Here is a 19,752-nt window from a genome sequence, read left to right as displayed (position 1 = left end):
TTCTTCTTCTTCTTCTTCTTCTTCTCAAGCTATCTTGAAGACGGTATTATTCTCTTCTAGTTAATTTTATTATCCTTTGGATTAAAGTTTTGATTTTTAATTTTTGGTAGTTCTAAAGATTTGGGGTTTTCCCTTTTATTGTGTGTATTTATAAGAATGACGAGATGTTTTTTGAAAATTGAAAATGAGTTTTTGGAGTTTTGTTTCAATTTATGGATAAGATTTATGGGATGTTGAGATCGTTTTATTTTTTTCTGCAATTCTAAGAGAAAAAAGGCAGCTTCTTTTCAATTTATTGATTCTTGTTTCCTTGCATGTTTATGATACCAAAATATTATTTCTTTTTTCTAGTGATTTGTTGTTGAAATTTGTTGGAAACTTGGAATTTTGCAGATTTAAGTAAAAAATAGATCTTGATATTCAAGACCAAATAATGGATCATAAAGACAAATGTTTCACCAGTTTTTTCTCTCTTAGGGATGTCTATCTAACTAGCCAAATGGAACATGTCATAATCAAGCCCATAAACTTATAAGATATATGTTTCATCATGTTAGATTTCATGGGTAAAGAGAAAAAAAGAGTCCTGAATGTGTTGACTCTTCATTTTTCTGATCCCATTATTATATTTTGCGGGAATATACTTACTCTTCATTTTTCTCATCTTATTATTCTCTTTTACAAGTTAAGAAGAAGAAGAAGAAGAAGAAGGGGGAGTTAACCGGGTTAAGTGTCTCGTAAGCAAAAACTAACGAGAGGTAACAGTAGGGACCAAAATAAAAACAAACTAAAAAGTTCGATGACTGTATTATAAGTTTTGATAGTTGGTTCACCAAAATGCAAATGCTCTAAACATTTGGAGACTATTTATATATTTTATCCAAAATATAATATTTAAAACATTAAATACCTAAATTGAAAAAAAATACCCAACTAAGAAAACAATACTTTAAGCACTTATCTTTATATTAATCCTGCACAAACTATTTGTATAATTCAGCCGACGAATTATAGGTGATAGGTCGTTGAATTTGGAAGCAGATTGTTTGATTAAAACAAAAGGCCGAAAAAAAGGTGGGTCGAGCTTTCGTGTCATTTCTTTTCTCTCTTTCCTCTACTTTCATTTGGGCATCCATATCCAAATATCCTCCTTTTGTCCCTTTATTCTTCATCAATTTCCATTTTGTTTCTGTTTCTGTTTCTGTTTCTGTTTCGAGGGAGAAAAAAATCCCTTCTTTCCTTTCTTCGGCTTTTCATCGAACAGGTTTGGGACAGTCTAATAAAACCAGCACACTCTTACTCTAACTTTTCTTCCACTTGCCCTTCTAATCGCTCTTGATTCCTGAAAGTCTTTTGCCAGATTTATTTGCATAAATCAGATTAATTTTCTACTCCGTAACGATCTAAGTATATTTTTTGCTGTTAGCTTCTCTTGAATTATTCTCTGCTAGAATTAGTTTGATTCTGAATCTATTTTTGTTATTCAACTTTGTGCTTTGTTTTAACTAGATTTAATTGGTCTTGTCAAATAGCTTAAAACAGTGATCTTTTTATTATTTGAAGAAAATCGATTTCTTTTTGTGTACAGCTCGAAAGTATGGGAATTGAATTTGATAATAAGGGCTGGATTTTTCAGTTAGGGTTTTTTATGAACAAGTGTTTTTTTAATGCTTTAGGACTAAAATTTGTTATTAAGCTATGGGAATCAATGGGGTTTCTTTGAATTTTAATATATATGCAGCAGCTATGATTCGTCTGTTTAAAGTAAAGGAAAAGCAGAGAGAACTTGCTGAAAATGCAAATGGGGGAGCTCCTATCAAAAAGCAAAGTCCAGGAGAATTGCGTTTGCACAAAGGTTTGTTTCTCTTGTTTAGTGAATTGAGTTGTTTATATTCCTTTAAGGTAATTTTTCTTTACAAATCATGATTAGTTGCTTTTAATGTTTTCTTGCTGATTTTCTTTTGCTTTATTTATTTAAGTTTATGTTGTTTTAGTATTGGATCTACTGGCTTAAGAGGATCTGTGTTTGGTCCAAATGTGTTTCTCATGCTTTATTTTGACTCTCTACATGCAGATATTTCTGAGCTGAACCTACCCGAATCTTGTGCTATAACATTCCCTAATGGAAAGGATAACCTGATGAATTTTGAGGTTTCAATTCGACCGATGAAGGATATTATTTGTACGGAATTTCTTTCGTGCCTCTTATTTGAAATGAGTCGTCTTTTACTCTGTTGGATAAAACTTTTGGTTAAAGTTCTTAATTACTGGGAAAGACGAGCTTATTTTTTCATATTGTTGTTATACATTCGTTTTCTGTTATTAATAATGCCAACAAGTGTTCGACTGATTGGCTGCTATTGTTACAGCGGTGGCACATTTTTGTTCTCATTTCAAGTTTCTCCCATCTATCCGCATGAGGCACCCAAAGTTAAGTGCCAGACCAAGGTAAGCTGGCTCATCTTATTTTCTTCTAAATCATCTGTTCCTTTGCCTAATTCATATATTATCTGGCTTGTATCATGTTTTACTCCAATTCTAGGTCTACCATCCAAATATTGATTTGGAAGGAAATGTTTGCCTCAACATCCTACGTGAAGACTGGAAACCGGTGCTCAATATAAATACTGTAATCTATGGATTGTATCATCTTTTCACGGTAATGCATAGTGTATTTTCTACACGAATTCTATGAATTTACAGCTATCTGATAACTGAATCTTCGAATTTGTCTGTGCAGGAACCAAATTATGAGGATCCCCTCAACCATGAAGCTGCTGCAGTGTTGAGGGATAACCCAAAGATGTTTGAATCTAATGTGAGGAGGGCTATCTCTGGTGGGTATGTTGGTCAAAACTTTTTGCCCGTTGTATCTAGCTTTGGCAAGGTATCTGAAACTGCAAATGCACACGTCATCCACACTTGAGTTTCTGCGGGTTGTATAACTTTTCTGAAAATTACCTTCTTTCGTCCGCTTTGTTTTCTCGGTGTTCCTTAAAGACCAACCAGATAAACTTCCTTCAACGTTTCACTGTAGTTTTCCTAATGATGTTGTATGTTTATGTGGCATATATCATTTTAATGTGGAACTAGGATAGAGTCTATCGACTGAATTTAATGCACTTATTATGAGATTCTCTCTGAAAATGAAGACGTTATCTTTGTTTCTTTCATCTATTTTTGCTTTGCAGTGCAAGCATATTAGATCTCCGATATGCTTGTTGAACATCCATCATTCCCATAATTGAAACGATTCCTTAGTTACATCTATGGAATTAGATCATCTCTGGAACTGTCAAGAAATGAAACCTTTATTATGGATATTCCTTCGGTTATGATATTACAACTTCATGCTCTTCTTAGGTTGCTTAATTATGCTTATTAGCTTTCAAGATACCAATGATATCAAGTCAAATGTCCCATTATTGTATGTATAAAATATGTATAGATACTCATCAACCCATATGGTTTTTTGATAAAACAACAATGGTTCTACAGTTATATGATATCAATGTACGATAATGAATTCACAAGTTCATTTAGTTTCATGAGGGAGATGCAGCCATGGTAAAGATGGTACATGCATCCACATAGTGAAAAGATATTGTGAATTAAGCTCTCAAAATATAACCAAGTATTCACTCAAATCATCTCTTGCTCTTTCAAAGCGGCCAATGGAGCATCTGTGCGGTCTTACTTGAAGAGTTAGTACAATGGCGTGTAACACAAACAATACAAACCAAAAGCAATTGCCATCATAGATAGCAGTCCTCTAGACAATGCAAACGCCTCATGTGGAGAACCGTTGATTGGATCAATGGATTTCAAATAATAACCGAACATCTTCTTCGACAGGATACCTACCAAGGGAGCAGCAAAAAAAGATAATGATCCTTCGAAGGCACGATTGAACACATGGATCATGGTCCGATGTTTTGAAGGGACGACTTCGGCAAACATAGGACCGTTTGCGGCCATAGCATTCCAACTGATGGTTGAGCCCATCAAAAACTGGGTGACAGCAAAGGTGATGGCTGCTCGTTGACTTTGGGATTGCTTTAAGAAGGAACGCTGAGAATGGGATGCCCATGAAAGCGCTGAATTGTGTACACATGATACGGCCAGTGTGAGGATAACCTTGTGACAGTTTGTCTGCTATTATCCCAACAAGAAAGGGATCCCATTGCACATCCGATAGCCAAAACACTTAAAAGTGCTTCTGTAGAATTATGATCAAAACCCGAGGAAAAAGAAAAGAAATAAAACCCCGCTGGTATCAAATATCAAGGCACTAAACCAATAATTTGTCTTCTAAGATAATGAACAATTGCTGTAAGAGTTTGTGAATGTACTTACCAATTAGTGCAAACCACATGGTGAAGAACACCATGGCAGTCCATGGTAAAGAACCAACAACTCCCTGCAAGACGATTATCTGAAAAGTTGGAACTTTTGTTACAGCTTTCGTAGCGGTCCAGGTTTCGGACCAAACAGACGAGAGACAAGCATTCCCTTTTTCTACCAACTCATCCCTGCAAATGAAAGTGGAGTGTACACAGAGGGTGATAAGACACTGAACCAGATAAATATACCTTCGGACGACCAATTAGTATTTTGTTAAATAGAATCCTGCATCATGACTGTTAAAAGTATAACAATATGAGATGATAAAATAAATAAGAAAATCGTATTTAAATAATTAAAAGGAATAGTATAAAAATAAATACACGTTTTTTACAGAACAACCAATTAGGAACCAAGTTGAGGTCTGCAACTACGCAGTTTCCTTAAGATAGATTTTCAATCACTCCCATGATGCTTGAGATCGTTGGTCGTCTGTTCAGCTACAATTGCACTGCTGCAAAGATCAAGAAATATTTCTTACCTTCGTTTACCACCAAAAAAACTAGAGGAGAAGAAAAGAAATTTTTTTTGAATTGTTTTAAATTATGTTTCACCTAGTAGGTTTACACATTATTTATAGAGATCTCACATTGTGAACATTAAAAATTTTACCTAATGAAGCATTAATAAGAATCAAACAATCAAGCAATTTTCAAAATTAATGTTTTGATTAAAGAAACCTTTTAATATTTATCTTTTTAATTCCAAAATAAATATATACTATATTTGAAAAAAAAAATATTTCACATGTATGTGTGAGGGCGTGTGAGAAAGAGAGTATTATTACAAGTAGCAAAACCCAACAGGGACAAAAAAATATATATTTAACAGCCCATCCGAAGATGCCCAAGCAAACAGACCCAACAGAGGAGGCTCAGGCGTACTGATCCAAACCCAAGCGGCTAGGGTTTTACCTTTAGCTTCAGCACCGTCCATCTCTAGCCGTTGGATCTAAATATTGATCCAACAGTCCACATTTGTTTATCCATGAAGTAATTTGGGTTACCCAGCGCCACATAATAGGAACTGTGAGATTTGGACCCCGTTTATGGTCCAGGTCAAATGTGTTATTTAGGGTTTCATTGCCTTATGTGAGTATTCACGTAGCCCGTTTTGGACCTTTAAATCGTCTTTCGATCAACCGTCTTGATCAAATGCACAAAAGTTAGGGTTTGTGGAACCCTAGCTGTCATCGCCTTAGAAAAACCTCAACCCTTGGATTAGAACGTTGATCCAACGATCCATATGCTCCCACGAAGATCAACCGTTGACCTGCTAAAGCGTCTGATGCACGTTTGACCTCTCAAGCTTTCCATACGCTGTCTGTGTCATCTCCAAACACGACGCGTTCCAGTTTTGGTCCCCACAAGGATTCAGATGCCCTATTTATGCTGTGATGATTATAACATAATGAAGACTCGTGTAAGCTCTGCCATGTCTCCTCTGGCATAACCATGCCAGTGGCAGGGCCTTCTCCACACTAGAGGACCACACGGTTGTCGGGAGCCTCTCCCAGCCCTTGATAAAGCCATGACGATTCTCACCAAATCAGACCCATACAACAACATAAACTAAAAGGACAAAAAGATCAGAGATTTTTTTCCTTTTCTTTAGTTTTTACAAATGAACCCCTGCAATTGGTAATATAAAACCCAAAATCAACAATTGTAAGGAGTGGTAACTCAAAATAAATCACACAAAAAAATATCAAGAGCAATACAAAAACAAAAGCATTTTTTTAAGGTATTCTTGACCTTTTCCATTTTTCCAGTAAGTTTTTTGTGTATATGTGTCGTGTTTCGAGGTAAAAAGAAAGAGAAAAAGGGTAGAGTCAGTTTACCTGAGTCATTTAGGCGGTCCATCAAAGCAAAAAAGTCGTCAGGAAATCAAAAGTCAGGGAACTTTTGTAGTGATTTTGTGCTTTCATATTCCTTTTGAGGGATCTGTTTTAGGATTTGGGTGAGACGGAGATGATTCTAGGTTGAAATAAGGTTTGGTTTTCGCTAAGGGTTCGTCAAAGTTTGAAAGCCGAAAGGTCTAAGGCGTTTTAGGAGTCTTTGGAGGCTCTGATTAAAGGCTTTGGCCTTCGATTTTAGGGGTAGGTTTCGATTCTCCGACCATCTTTGTTGGTGGTCGGGACGGGGGATCAACATTGATTTACGATGGAACCGTGCTCTTGGGTTCTTGAGAGCTCATGGCTGGCGAGGGAAAAGAAAGGGTTAGAGAGAAACCATAACATAGAAAATGAAATGAGGCTATGGTTAGAAGACTTACTTGAAATATATAAAAAAAATAGGCATAATGTAAACAAATATCCTTAACATTTGTTAAATTTATCTGTATTATTTTTTTTAAACATTTAACTCCAAACGTTTTATTATAAATTAAAAAAATTCATTAGATAAAAATCGTTAGTCAATTAACTGTCACCGTATAATGCTGACCAAACAAAAACACGTGGACCCAGATGCTTATATGACGTGTCCAAGTCATAATAGATGATGACGTGGCAATGCCACATCAGATTTTTAAATAAAAATTAAAATATTATTCTTAAAATGTATATATTTTTATTTAATATTTTTTATCTAATGAGATGATGACACGTGTCAATAACATATTGATTTAAATTTAAATCAAGCAAAATATACTTTTATGAGAAGTTGAACCTAAGACAAATGTTTGAAACCCCCCTCACTTAACCACCAAGCTAAATCTTTCATTTATTTATCTTTTGTATTAGAAAATATTTAACATATACGTTATTTCTTTCACACATTTTATTAAACACCTTCTTCATCCCCTCTTTACATACATTTTCCTTCTCTCTTAACTACGTGATTTTACACATAACATCACACTGAAAGAGTATATTCTGTCTTTTTTGTTAGCATATTCTACTTCTGTAGTCACTGATTTGTTGTGTTTTTCTTTTTTTACAGCTTCAACTAAAAGGTCTCATGAATGGGCATCAAGTGCTGGTGGTGTTGGTGTAGTTGGCGGAGAACATATTCACCGTCAAGCTTCGACTTCGCCGGTGAGAACAGATGTAACTGGGATGCTAGCATCACCGTCGCCGGCTTCTGCCTCTCCATCTTCTTCCAATGCTTCTGTGAGGAAGAATATGGTCAGTTTTCTTGTTAAATTGTTTGTTCCTGTTTTTTTTTTCAAATTACTGACGGAGCAAAGCAAAGACCACCCAAATCTTCGTCGAAATCCTCATCTTCAGCTCAAGAAGAGATTGAGATGGAGATTATCGAGGTTTTATATGGTTTGATGAGGCAGGCACAAGTCCCATCGAAGCAAGACATAAATGGGAATGATTCAAGAGAAGTTAATAAACACAAGTTCCATTTTACCTTCAAATTCTAACTCTTCCACTACTCCTATGCCTGCAATTGGTTAGTAACTTTTAGATTATAAGAAATAGAAGCTTGTTGTACTTGTAACACCCCCAACCCGTATCCGATCCGGATACGAGTCCGAAGTGTCACATTGACTTTTCAAACATTTATTCGTATAAAATAGTGAGTAATTTAAAAACTTTGATAACATTTAACTTATTCAAAACGTTTACAAAATATATATCAGAGTTCATACAATTTATGTCTTTAGACTACATGCCAACTACACTCTATATACAGTACATATATTTTCTGATCTGACATTTGGTAAGGAAAACTGACATGTCTTGCTCCGCATTACTCTTTACTGTTCTCGAAACCTACGTGTGAAACAATCACACGCTAAGTCGAAGACTTAGTGAGGCATATAAAACATATAATATTTCATATAACATAAATCATACATAAACATATACCATCATTATCATTAAGAAACACACATAACATCATATGGTTCATGTAACACATCTCAAACCACTTATAAACCCATCGTATACATATCACATTCAGTATGCTTGTTTAATCACTTTATTAGCCCATGCACACTAGTGAGAACTTAAGGTATGTGAGTACATTGAGGTTGTGCACACATATGCTGTCACCACAGCTCGATCAATGTCCCGAAGGACCAGTCCATAGATTCCGAAGAACCTAGGTAAACAGTCCTATGTCCCGAAGAACATAGGTAAACAGTCCATATGTCCCGAAGAACATAGGTAAACAGTCCATATGTCCCGAAGAACATAGGTAAACAGTCCATATGTCCCGAAGAACATAGGTAACCCTCGACCCTTGGCATGCCAACTATACCCCTAGTTCTCATATCACATAACATGGGCATTATCATTTATGACCGTTCACATTACTTATTCATATTCTTTCTCTTATAAACACATATCTTTCCTTTGCAGTCACGTATCACATGTACGTGTAATCCTTGATATCATAATCATATGTTCCTTCTCTTCTATCACATATCAAATGTATGTGTAAGAACATATCTAATATCATATGTTGCATTTTCATGTAAACATGTAAATCATGTAACATATAAACATACATCCATTTCTATGTACTAATGCACACATAGTAATCACATAACATTATATAATTTACCTCTTACCATAGTAACTCTATCATTGACTCATCGCAAGCCAATGTTTGATCAATCACATAAGTACAATTTAAATTGCACTCACCTGGCCTCACTAGTCCATTCCAATCTCTTATCTTCCCTTTTTATCGATCTTACTTGTCAATGATTTCGGAACTCGTTTAGGCTCTGAATCTACATAATTATACATTTTAAGACATTTATTAGATACCTACACCTTGTAATTGGATACTAGCAACTTAAACGAACTTATTAAACCAATATGCACATTTTTCCTTTAGGGGGAATCGGTTCCCTACTATGGGGGTATCGATTCCCTCATGACATTCTGGAAATTTTGTTCGTTTGAAGGGGTATCGGTTCCCCTTGAATGGGTACCGATTCCCCTTGCCCAGAAATCATATTTTTGAGCTCGAAATTCACTTCATTTCAGCTTAAACCTTCATATTTTACTTCCTTTAATATTCCTAACTTCCATACACATATTTAAACTCATTTCTATTCCATAATCACTTCTTTAAATCCAAAATTTCATCATTTACATGGCATTCAAGAATCACACTAAATTTTCAATGTGTTCTAATTCCAATTCTAACACTTCATACTTCTTAATTAGATTGATGACAAGTCAAATTCATTCATAAAACTTCAACAACCATATCATATCAAAATTTCATCTTAAAACTCATATTACAATTCCTTCTTAATTCCTTTATCTTATTGTTTAAATCCCATGTAAGCTTTCCTTAAGCTTATTTAATACCCAAAGAATCAAAACTAATTTATAATTCAAGAATTAAGAAGCTGAAATTAAACTCACCCTTATGAAGTAAACCAACGGGAAGAAGAAAGAAGAAGAATGAAGCTTTCCAGATACTTCCTCACTCATAAGCTTCTCTCTTTAAATAAAAGATAAATATCTTTTACATAAAAAGACCATAATACCCTTTAAATTCTTCCATAATTACCATTAATCCACTATCAAAATATTACACTTTAAATCCCTAAACTTTTCAATTTTTCCTAAATTGATCACCAAATTCTGAAACTTTTCAATTTAGTCACTAACCCGGTATTGCGGATGTTACAGTACCTTTTTGAGCATTTGGGTGATGGATTTTAATTTGGGTATTGTTCTTTTTGTATTGTTTTTGCAGCTCCAAAGAGGAAAAGACCAAGACCAATAAAGTACGAGGATGAAACTACGCATATAGCTCCGCCTCATATTTTCCATGTAATGAACAATTCCATTTCGTCTACTACAACTAAGGTTGAAATCTATCAACCTGTTAAAATTGAAGCTACCTCTCCCAATTTTGAGAAGAACATTGGATCTGTGGCTGAATAATTGATGAATTATTCTCATGCCGGGTCAACTTCATCAGAGTTAGATCAGGCTGAACCAATGAATGAAGTGAAGAGCAGTTTGATACAGGATTCTAAGCCTTTGATCGAAGAATCTGATAGGGGTATCTGTAAAAAAGAGGAGTCTCAATCGTTGATGAAGGAAACTGCACCATCTCTTGTTAATGGCTTTTGGTTTGCATGTAAAGAGGGGATGAAGAAGGTGTTTGATAAAATGTGTGAGATATATAGCGTATATGTTAAATATTTTGTAATGCAAAAATTAATCAAATGAAAATTTTGGCTTGGTGGTTAGGTAATGGGGGTTCCAAGCATTTTGCTCAGGTTCAACGCCCCATAAAAGCATGATTGATTAGTTTTAAATTAAAACCAAAATGGTGTTGACACATGTCATCATCTCTCTTTGGACAAAAACATATATAAATATTAAGAATAATATTTTAATTTTTATTTAAAATTCTGACATGACAATGTCACATTGTAACATCCTCAATACCGGGTTAGTGACTAAATTGTAAGGTTTCCAAAATTTGGTGATGTAAATTAGAATAATTGAGTGGTTTAAAGACTTATATGAGAAATGAGGTGTAAGATCAAATTGAAAAGAATGAGGAATGAAAGGATAGTATGGTCATTTGTAAAGAAAAGAAAAAAATATAATAATAATATATGATATATATAGATACACGTGGAAGGAAGGAAACAAAGCTTAGAGGTTTCCAGAGTTCCCTTCTTTTTCTTCTTCTTCTTCACGTGTGAAGCCAAGCAAAGGTGAGTTTTCACTTGAGCTGATTATGTGCTGAAATTTAAGTTTAGTTTTGATTATTAGATGCTAAGTAAGATTAAGGAAAGATTAATTTGCTTTAAAACAACAAAAATGAAGAGTTTATGAGGATTTAAAGATTTGAAGTTTTTGAATGAAATATCGAAATAAAGTTTATATTGAGAATTGAAAGTTGAATTTGACTTATCATCAAGTTAATTAAGGGATAGGAAGTGTTAGAATAGGAATTTGAACATGTTGCAAAACTAGTATAATTTTTGCAATTACATAGGAATGACTAGATTTGAAGTTAAAGAAGTGATTAGTGAATAGAAATAAGTTTAAGTATGTGCATTAAAGTTAGGAGTATTAAAGGAAGTGAAATAGGAAGGTTTAAGCTGAAATAAGGTGATTTTCGAGCTCAAAATGGGATTTCTGGGCTAGAGGAATCGGTACCCATTCAAGGGGAATCGATTCCCCCTCAAACGAATATGAATTCCAGAATGCTAGAGGGGAATCGATAACCCCAGGGGGGAACCGATTCCCCCATGATGAAAAAAGAAGAAGAAGAAAGAAGAGAGACAAACTATTAATCTCTTAAATTGGTAGGCTATTAGAGGTTAATTTCAAGACTTAGGCATCTGATAATCATCTTGAAAATCATGCTTATGTAGATATTGAACGTGACTTTGCTTCAAAGTAATCGACGGGTTAGAATTGATTCAATTCAAACAAGGCTAAGGTGAGTGCATGTGCATAACATGATTATGTTAGTATATTCAGTTTTAGACTTGCGATAAGTCTAGATTTAATATCTTGATACATTATTCATTCAATATTATTAAATATGATATGAATTCATACCATATGCCTTATGGGATATACTATGCAGATTGTGGTAAGTCTATTTTTCCAGATTAGAGCTTATATATGAAGGTATGTGTCATATGGGATTGAATGAGTTACGATATCTATATTAGGTATATGAAGTGTGTGTGATGTGTTTTGTTATGTTTATATGTATGAATGATATTTATTGACATGTTACAGTATATATATATATTATATGAGTTGTGTAATAGGTAGATAAATGTGTTAATATGTGAAATAGTTAAAATGACCAATATGATTTCATAAGAATATGAAATAAGAAGTATGGAAAGGACTAAGAAAGAATATGGAAATAGCTAGTGTGATGGGACCTAGGAACTAGTATACGTGTATATATACATTTATAAGTTATTGGATGAAAAATGAACAGAGATGAATGATATACTATAGGAGTATGATAAAAACATAAATGATGACATGTATGTATGTAATGGTTATATGAAAAGGTATAGGTAATAAGATGATCATATGAACAGGTGATAAAGAGCTATAGAAAAAGAAAATGTGATATGATATGTGAATATGTAATAAGGTGAAAGACAATGCCCATGATATGAGTTATGAGAACTGTAAGTATAGTTGGCATGCCAAGAGTCAAAGAACTACCTATGTCTTTTGAGACATATGGACAGTATACATATGTTCTAAGGAACATATGGATAGTTTACCTAGGTTCTTCGGGACCTATGATAGTTACCGAGGATCTTTATGACCTCTGGATAGTTACCGAGGATCTTTATGACCTCTGGATAGTTACCGAGGATCTTTATGACCTCTGGATAGTTACCGAGGATCTTTATGACCTCTGGATAGTTACCGAGGATCTTTATGACCTCTGGATAGTTACCAAGGATCTGTATGACCTTTGGATAGTTATCGAGAATCTTTATGACCTCTGGATAGGTCCTTCGGAATATTCATTGAGCTGTGGTGACAGAATACGTGTGCACAACTTCATAATACTCGTATACCTTGGGTTCTCAATAGTGTATATGGGCTTAAATAAGATATAACGAGGATGTATATAATTGTATCTTAATATGGTATTATTATGATTTATATTGGCTCATATATGGTATAATACATGATGGTATGATAGTATAATTGTGTTCGGATAGTAGATGACCTGTTTATATTTTAGTAATTCTTTATTATGTAATTATGCCTCACTAAGTCTAGACTTAGCGTGTAGTGTTTTTACACGTAGGTTTCGAAGAGCAAGATCAAGAATAGGATTTGCAGATCAACCTATCTCTACTCAGTGATCAGATCAGAAGTAAAGTCACAATAGGTATTTGTTGTATGTAGTGTGTTGGCATGTAAGAAAAGTGGTAGTTACAAATGCTGATTAGTTTGTCTTGTTTTGGTTAACTCGTGTACAGTGACAATGTTATTTAATAAAAGTTTTAAATTTCATTGGTTTCGTTAAAAGTTTAAAGTTAGAAAAGTCAATGTGACACCTCAGACTTGTATCCGGGTCGGATACGGGTTGAGGTGTTACATTTATGGTATCAGAGCTACGGTTTAGTCGATTCTCTCATAAACTGGAGTCCATAGTGTCTTAAAAAAGTGTTCATGCCAACACGTAGTAAGAACTTCTGATCTGATACGAATAATGAGTATGTTGTTTAGCTGATAGAAATATTGGTTATCTCTTATTAGATGTCCGGACAAGATAGCTCTCGGGGTGAAGCGAGAGATGATAGATTAGCTGAAAGTAGTAATTCACCTGCCCTGGCCAGGCAAGGTGAAGGACAGGCACCCTCTGGAGTGCCTGTACAGATCAAATGTATTTTTCAGGACGTTGGGCACTATTTGACACGTTTCCAAACTCCTGCATCCTCAACGCAGAGGATTAATATAGCCAAAGAGTTAAAGGATTGGGAGCTCCAGAGTTCAAAGGTGAAGCCGAAGAAGGTCCGTTGTTGCGGACCTTTGGCTTAATGATGTAAAGATCATGGGAGGGACTCCACTGCTCTGATATGGAGAAACTAGATGGGATGGTCTCTTTGCTCCGTGGGCAAGCGAGAATCTGGTGGACGAATGTTATTCATAGGATGCCAAATGATCAGAAAACATGGTATTTATTTTTTAGAAGAGTTTAAGCACAAGTATATAGGAGATCAGTTCATCAGGGAAATGAAGCAAGAATTCTTGAATTTGAAACAGCTGAATCGCATAGTGTATGAATATGAGTGTGAATTCAACAAGTTAAGTCGATTTGCGGCCGAATTGATTCGGACAGAGAAAGAAGCATGTGAGTGGTTTGTTGAAGGACTACGACCAAGGCTAAAAGAGATGTTGATTGTTTTGAACTTGTCCTCGTTTCAGGAAGTAGTAAATCGTGCTAAAGCTCTAGAAAGAGCTCAGAACGAGCGGTTTGGGGATCAGAAAGCTCAATCTTCTAAAAGAACGGGGGCTTCGTCGAGCTCTGTACCACCCAAGAGAGGTAGAGATTTTGTGTTCCAATACCAAGTAAGGTCTGAATCAGTGGTATCCTCTGCTAGAGGATCAAATCAGATGAGAGCTAGACAGACTCAATTAGGAAAGTCTGGTGATGGAAGAGCACAACAGAGACACTGTCAGATTTGTGAGAGATATCATGGTGGGGCATGTAGAGTTGAATCTGGAGCCTGTTTTCGATGTGGGGAAATAGGACATTTCATGAGAGATTGTCCACCGGGGACAGGAAAGCCTGTGCAGTCGGAGCGATCTGCTTCGATATCCCAGAGAGGACGGGGTAGAGGTAGAGGAAGAAGTCAGACAGAATTTTCTACTCAACAGGAAATGCGCTCTACGGCTAGAGTATATAATCTCAATATCAGTGAAGACAATGAGGATCCAGAGATAATAGCAGGTATCTTCTATTGTACAGTAAATGCTTTATGATATTAGTTGATATGAGCTTGTATAACCATATAAGAGTAGAGAATGGGTAAGAGAATTGAGAATTTAGTTAGAAGTCATTTTTTTAGAAATAGTGTAGTGATAATTCCATTAAGGTACAGTGCTAAAGTAAACAAGATATGTTACTATCGATATGTGTAATGGAAATTCGAGGATGAATTTTCTTAAAAGGAGGAGAGATTTGTAACATCCTCAATACCGGGTCAGTGACTAAATTGTAAGGTTTCCAAAATTTGGTGATGTAAATTAGAATAATTGAGTGGTTTAAAGACTTATATGAGAAATGAGGTGTAAGATCAAATTGAAAAGAATGAGGAATGAAAGGATAGTATGGTCATTTGTAAAGAAAGAAAAAATATAATAATAATAATATGATATATAGATACACGTGGAAGGAAGGAAACAAAGCTTAGAGGTTTCCAGAGGTTCCCTTCATTTTCTTCTTCTTCTTCACGTGTGAAGCCAAGCAAAGGTGAGTTTTCACTTGAGCTGATTATGTGCTGAAATTTAAGTTTAGTTTTGATTATTAGATGCTAAGTAAGATTAAGGAAAGATTAATTTGCTTTAAAACAACAAAATGAAGAGTTTATAAGGATTTAAAGATTTGAAGTTTTTGAATGAAATATCGAAATAAAGTTTATATTGAGAATTGAAAGTTGAATTTGACTTATCATCAAGTTAATTAAGGGATAGGAAGTGTTAGAATAGGAATTTGAACATGTTGCAAAACTAGTATAATTTTTGCAATTACATAGGAATGACTAGATTTGAAGTTAAAGAAGTGATTAGTGAATAGAAATAAGTTTAAGTATGTGTATTAAAGTTAGGAGTATTAAAGGAAGTGAAATAGGAAGGTTTAAGCTGAAATAAGGTGATTTTCGAGCTCAAAATGGGATTTCTGGGCTAGGGGAATCGGTACCCATTCAAGGGGAATCGATTCCCCCTCAAACGAATATGAATTCCAGAATGCTAGAGGGGAATCAATACCCCCAGGGGGGGGGAACCGATTCCCCCATGATGAAAAAAGAAGAAGAAGAAGAAAGAAGAGAGACTAACTATTAATCTCTTAAATTGGTAGGCTATTAGAGGTTAATTTCAAGACTTAGGCATCTGATAATCATCTTGAAAATCATGCTTATGTAGATATTGAACGTGACTTTGCTTCAAAGTAATCGACGGGTTAGAATTGATTCAATTCAAACAAGGCTAAGGTGAGTGCATGTGCATAACATGATTATGTTAGTATATTCAGTTTTAGACTTGCGATAAGTCTAGATTTAATATCTTGATACATGATTCATTAAATATTATTAAATATGATATGAATTCATACCATATGCCTTATGGGATATACTATGCAGATTGTGGTAAGTCTATTTTTCCAGATTAGAGCTTATATATGAAGGTATGTGTCATATGGGATTGAATGAGTTACGAGATATCTATATTAGGTATATGAAGTGTGTGTGATGTGTTTGTTATGGTTTATATGTATGAATGAGCATATTTATTGACATGTTACAGTATATATATATATATATATATATATATTATATGAGTTGTGTAAATAGGTAGATAAATGTGTTAAATATGTGAAATAGTTAAAATGACCAATATGATTTCATAAGAATATAAAATAAGAAGTATGGAAAGGACATAAGAAAGAATATGGAAATATGCTAGTGTGATGGGACCTAGGAACTAGTATACGTGATATATATACATTTATATAAGTTATTGGATGAAAAATGAACAAGAGATGAATGATAATACTATAGGAGTATGATAAAAACATAAATGATGACATGTATGTATGTAATGGTTATATGAAAAGGTATAGGTAATAAGATGATCATATGAACATGTGATAAAGAGCTATAGAAAAAGAAAATGTGATATGATATGTGAATATGTAATAAGGTGAAAGACAATGCCCATGATATGAGTTATGAGAACTGTAAGTATAGTTGGCATGCCAAGAGTCAAAGAACTACCTATGTCTTTTGAGACATATGGACATTATACCTATGTTCTAAGGAATATATGGATAGTTTACCTAGGTTCTTTGGGACCTATGGATAGTTACCAAGGATCTTTATGACCTCTGGATAGTTACCGAGGATCTTTATGACCTCTGGATAGTTACCGAGGATCTTTATGACCTCTGGATAGTTACCGAGGATCTTTATGACCTCTGGATAGTTACCGAGGATCTTTATGACCTCTGGATAGTTACCGAGGATCTGTATGACCTTTGGATAGTTATCGAGGATCTTTATGACCTCTTGATAGGTCCTTCAGAATATTCATTGAGCTGTGGTGACAGAATACGTGTGCACAACCTCATAATACTCGTATACCTTGGGTTCTCAATAGTGTATATGGGCTTAAATAAGATATAACGAGGATGTATAATTGTATCTTAATATGGTATTATTATGATTTATATTGGCTCATATGGTATAATACATGATGGTATGAGTATAATTGTGTTCGGATAGTAGATGACCTGTTTATATTTTAGTAATCTTTATTATGTAATTATGCCTCACTAAGTCTATGACTTAGCGTGTAAGTGTTTTTACACGTAGGTTTCGAAGAGCAGGAGAATCAAGAATAGGAATTTGCAGATCAACCTATCTCTACTCAGTGATCAGATCAGAAGTAAAGTCACAATAGGTATTTTGTTGTATTAGTGTGTTGGCATGTAAGAAAAGTGGTAGTTACAAATGCTCTGATTTTGTCTTGTTTGGTTAACTCGTGTACAGTGACAATGTTATTTAATAAAAGTTTTAAATTTCATTGGTTTTCGTTAAAAGTTTAAAGTTAGAAAAGTCAATGTGACACCTCAGACTTGTATCCGGGTCGGATACGGGTTGAGGGTGTTACACACATCATCATTTATCATGACTTGGACACTCCACATCAACATCTGGGTCCACGTGTTCTTGTTTGATTAGCACCATGCGTTGATCATTAGTTGACTAACGATTTTCATCCAACGAAGGTTGTTTTTGACCCAAAATGAAACGTTTGGACATCAACATCTGGGTCCACGTTCTTGTTTCACCATGCGTTGATCATTAGTTGACTAACGATTTCCATCCAACGAAGGTTGTTTTGACCCAAAATGAAACGTTTTGGAGTTAAATATTCCAAAAAAACAATACGGGTAAATTTGACAATAATGTCAAATGTTATGGGTATTTGTTTGCATTATGTCAAAAAAATATGTTGTATACGTAAAATTTTAGGTCTAATCTCTCTTAACTCCCTCATAGTTTACGTGTATTTACATTCTGATTACATGTTATGTTTATTTTTATTTAGGCTTAAATATACAAAAGGTGTCCAATTTATGCCCGTTTTTCCAGTTTAGTGCCTAACGTTTATTCATTCAGTTTGTTGCCTAATGTTTCATTCCTTGACGAACCGTTAAGTTTGGTCGTTAACCATTAAAAATGTCACCTGGCATATTTTTTAATATTAAAAAATGATTTCTAAAACAAGTAATTATTTCGTTCCAGTTGGTGCCAACATTTCTTTCCTTCTCTTTCCCTTCTCCACTCAAGAACCCTAAATTGAATTCAAGAACCCACTATTCTTCATCTTCTTCTATTGTTCCACTCCTTTGATCTTAACTCAACACAATGACGACCCAACACTCAAAATCATGCACGATTTCTCCTGAATTTATTCATCGTCGTCGTCTGGGTTTTGCCAACGAAGTTATTCTTCATCTTTTTAATATTGTTGCAGACAAATAAGGAAATGAAACCAAAGAAAACGAGTTGAAAATATTCAATCTTGTCATTTCCAATTATTTCAAACTCATCACAATTCTCACATAACTAATTCATTCCACTTATTATTAACCCTTAGACCTCGCCAATGAAATTAACAGACAAATGAAGAAGAAATGGAAATAAGGGATAATACCCATAACAAAAACATCAATTCTGAACCAGAAGAACAAGGCAAAAGCTGCCTCAAATGGGGGGGGTTCTTGAGTGTGGAGTGGAACAAAGGAAGAAGAAAGAACAGTGGGTTCTTGAATTTAATTTAAGGTTCTTGGGTGGAGAAAGAGAAGAGAGGGAAAGAACGTTAGACACCAAATTGGAACGAAATAAATGTTAGGCACTAAACTGGAACAAAATAATTTCTTATTTCAAAAATCATTTTAATATTAAAAAATATGCCAGGTGACATTTTTAATAGGTTAAGGGTATGTACTATCTTAAATCGGGGTTAGTGTCTAAATTAAAGATTCTAAAATTTAGTGACCACTCAGAAAAGATTAAAAGTTTAGGGAGTTAAATGAAAAGTGTTGATGTTGGATTTAATAACAAAGTTTGAAAGTAATAAGGGTAAAATGGTTTTTCTAAGGAAGGATTTTTTCTCCCTTTATATAGGAGAGCAACACGTGTAATAGAGAAAAGGAAAGAAAATTCTGGAGATTGTTTTATCTTCTTCCTTTTCTCTTCTCGTAAGCTCCATGGCAAAGGTAAGTTGGTTCCAAGTTGATTAATTCTTTTGTTTTAAATTTGGTTTTGATTCTTAGAGTGATAGAAAAAGGAAAACTTAAGATGGATTAAAACTCAAAGATTATCAAGTTATGAGAGATTGAAAAAAGAGGTTTCAAATTGAAATCTTGGAAAAGAGTTAGTAATTGAAGTTGGAGGTTAAATTTGACTTGTCAAAGGGTTAATTAAGAAGTTAGAGGTGAATTGAATTAAGAACACATGGAAATTTGATGAAATTCTTTGATTCAAGAATTATAGTGAATTATGAGGGATAGTGAAGTGTTAATGTTATAAAGAAGGTTTATATGTATAAATAAGTTTTATGGTATAAGGAGAGGTTAATAAGTAGAATTTGAGGACAACGTAAGAATTTTTTGGGCT

The 19,752-nt window shown here is 34.4% G+C and overlaps 2 pseudogenes; one reads left to right on the top strand and one right to left on the bottom strand.

Annotated features, from left to right (window-relative positions):
• Positions 1-1,066: 1,066 nt before the first annotated feature.
• LOC120172915 lies at positions 1,067-3,139 on the top strand (annotated as a pseudogene).
• Positions 3,140-3,582: 443 nt separating this feature from the next.
• Positions 3,583-18,791, bottom strand: LOC120176916 (annotated as a pseudogene).
• Positions 18,792-19,752: the final 961 nt, after the last annotated feature.

This window comes from Hibiscus syriacus, unplaced genomic scaffold (assembly GCF_006381635.1).
Source record: "Hibiscus syriacus cultivar Baekdansim isolate YM2019G1 unplaced genomic scaffold, ASM638163v2 tig00000329_pilon, whole genome shotgun sequence".
Lineage (NCBI taxonomy): Eukaryota > Viridiplantae > Streptophyta > Magnoliopsida > Malvales > Malvaceae > Hibiscus > Hibiscus syriacus.
This window is presented reverse-complemented; position numbering and strand designations above follow the sequence as displayed.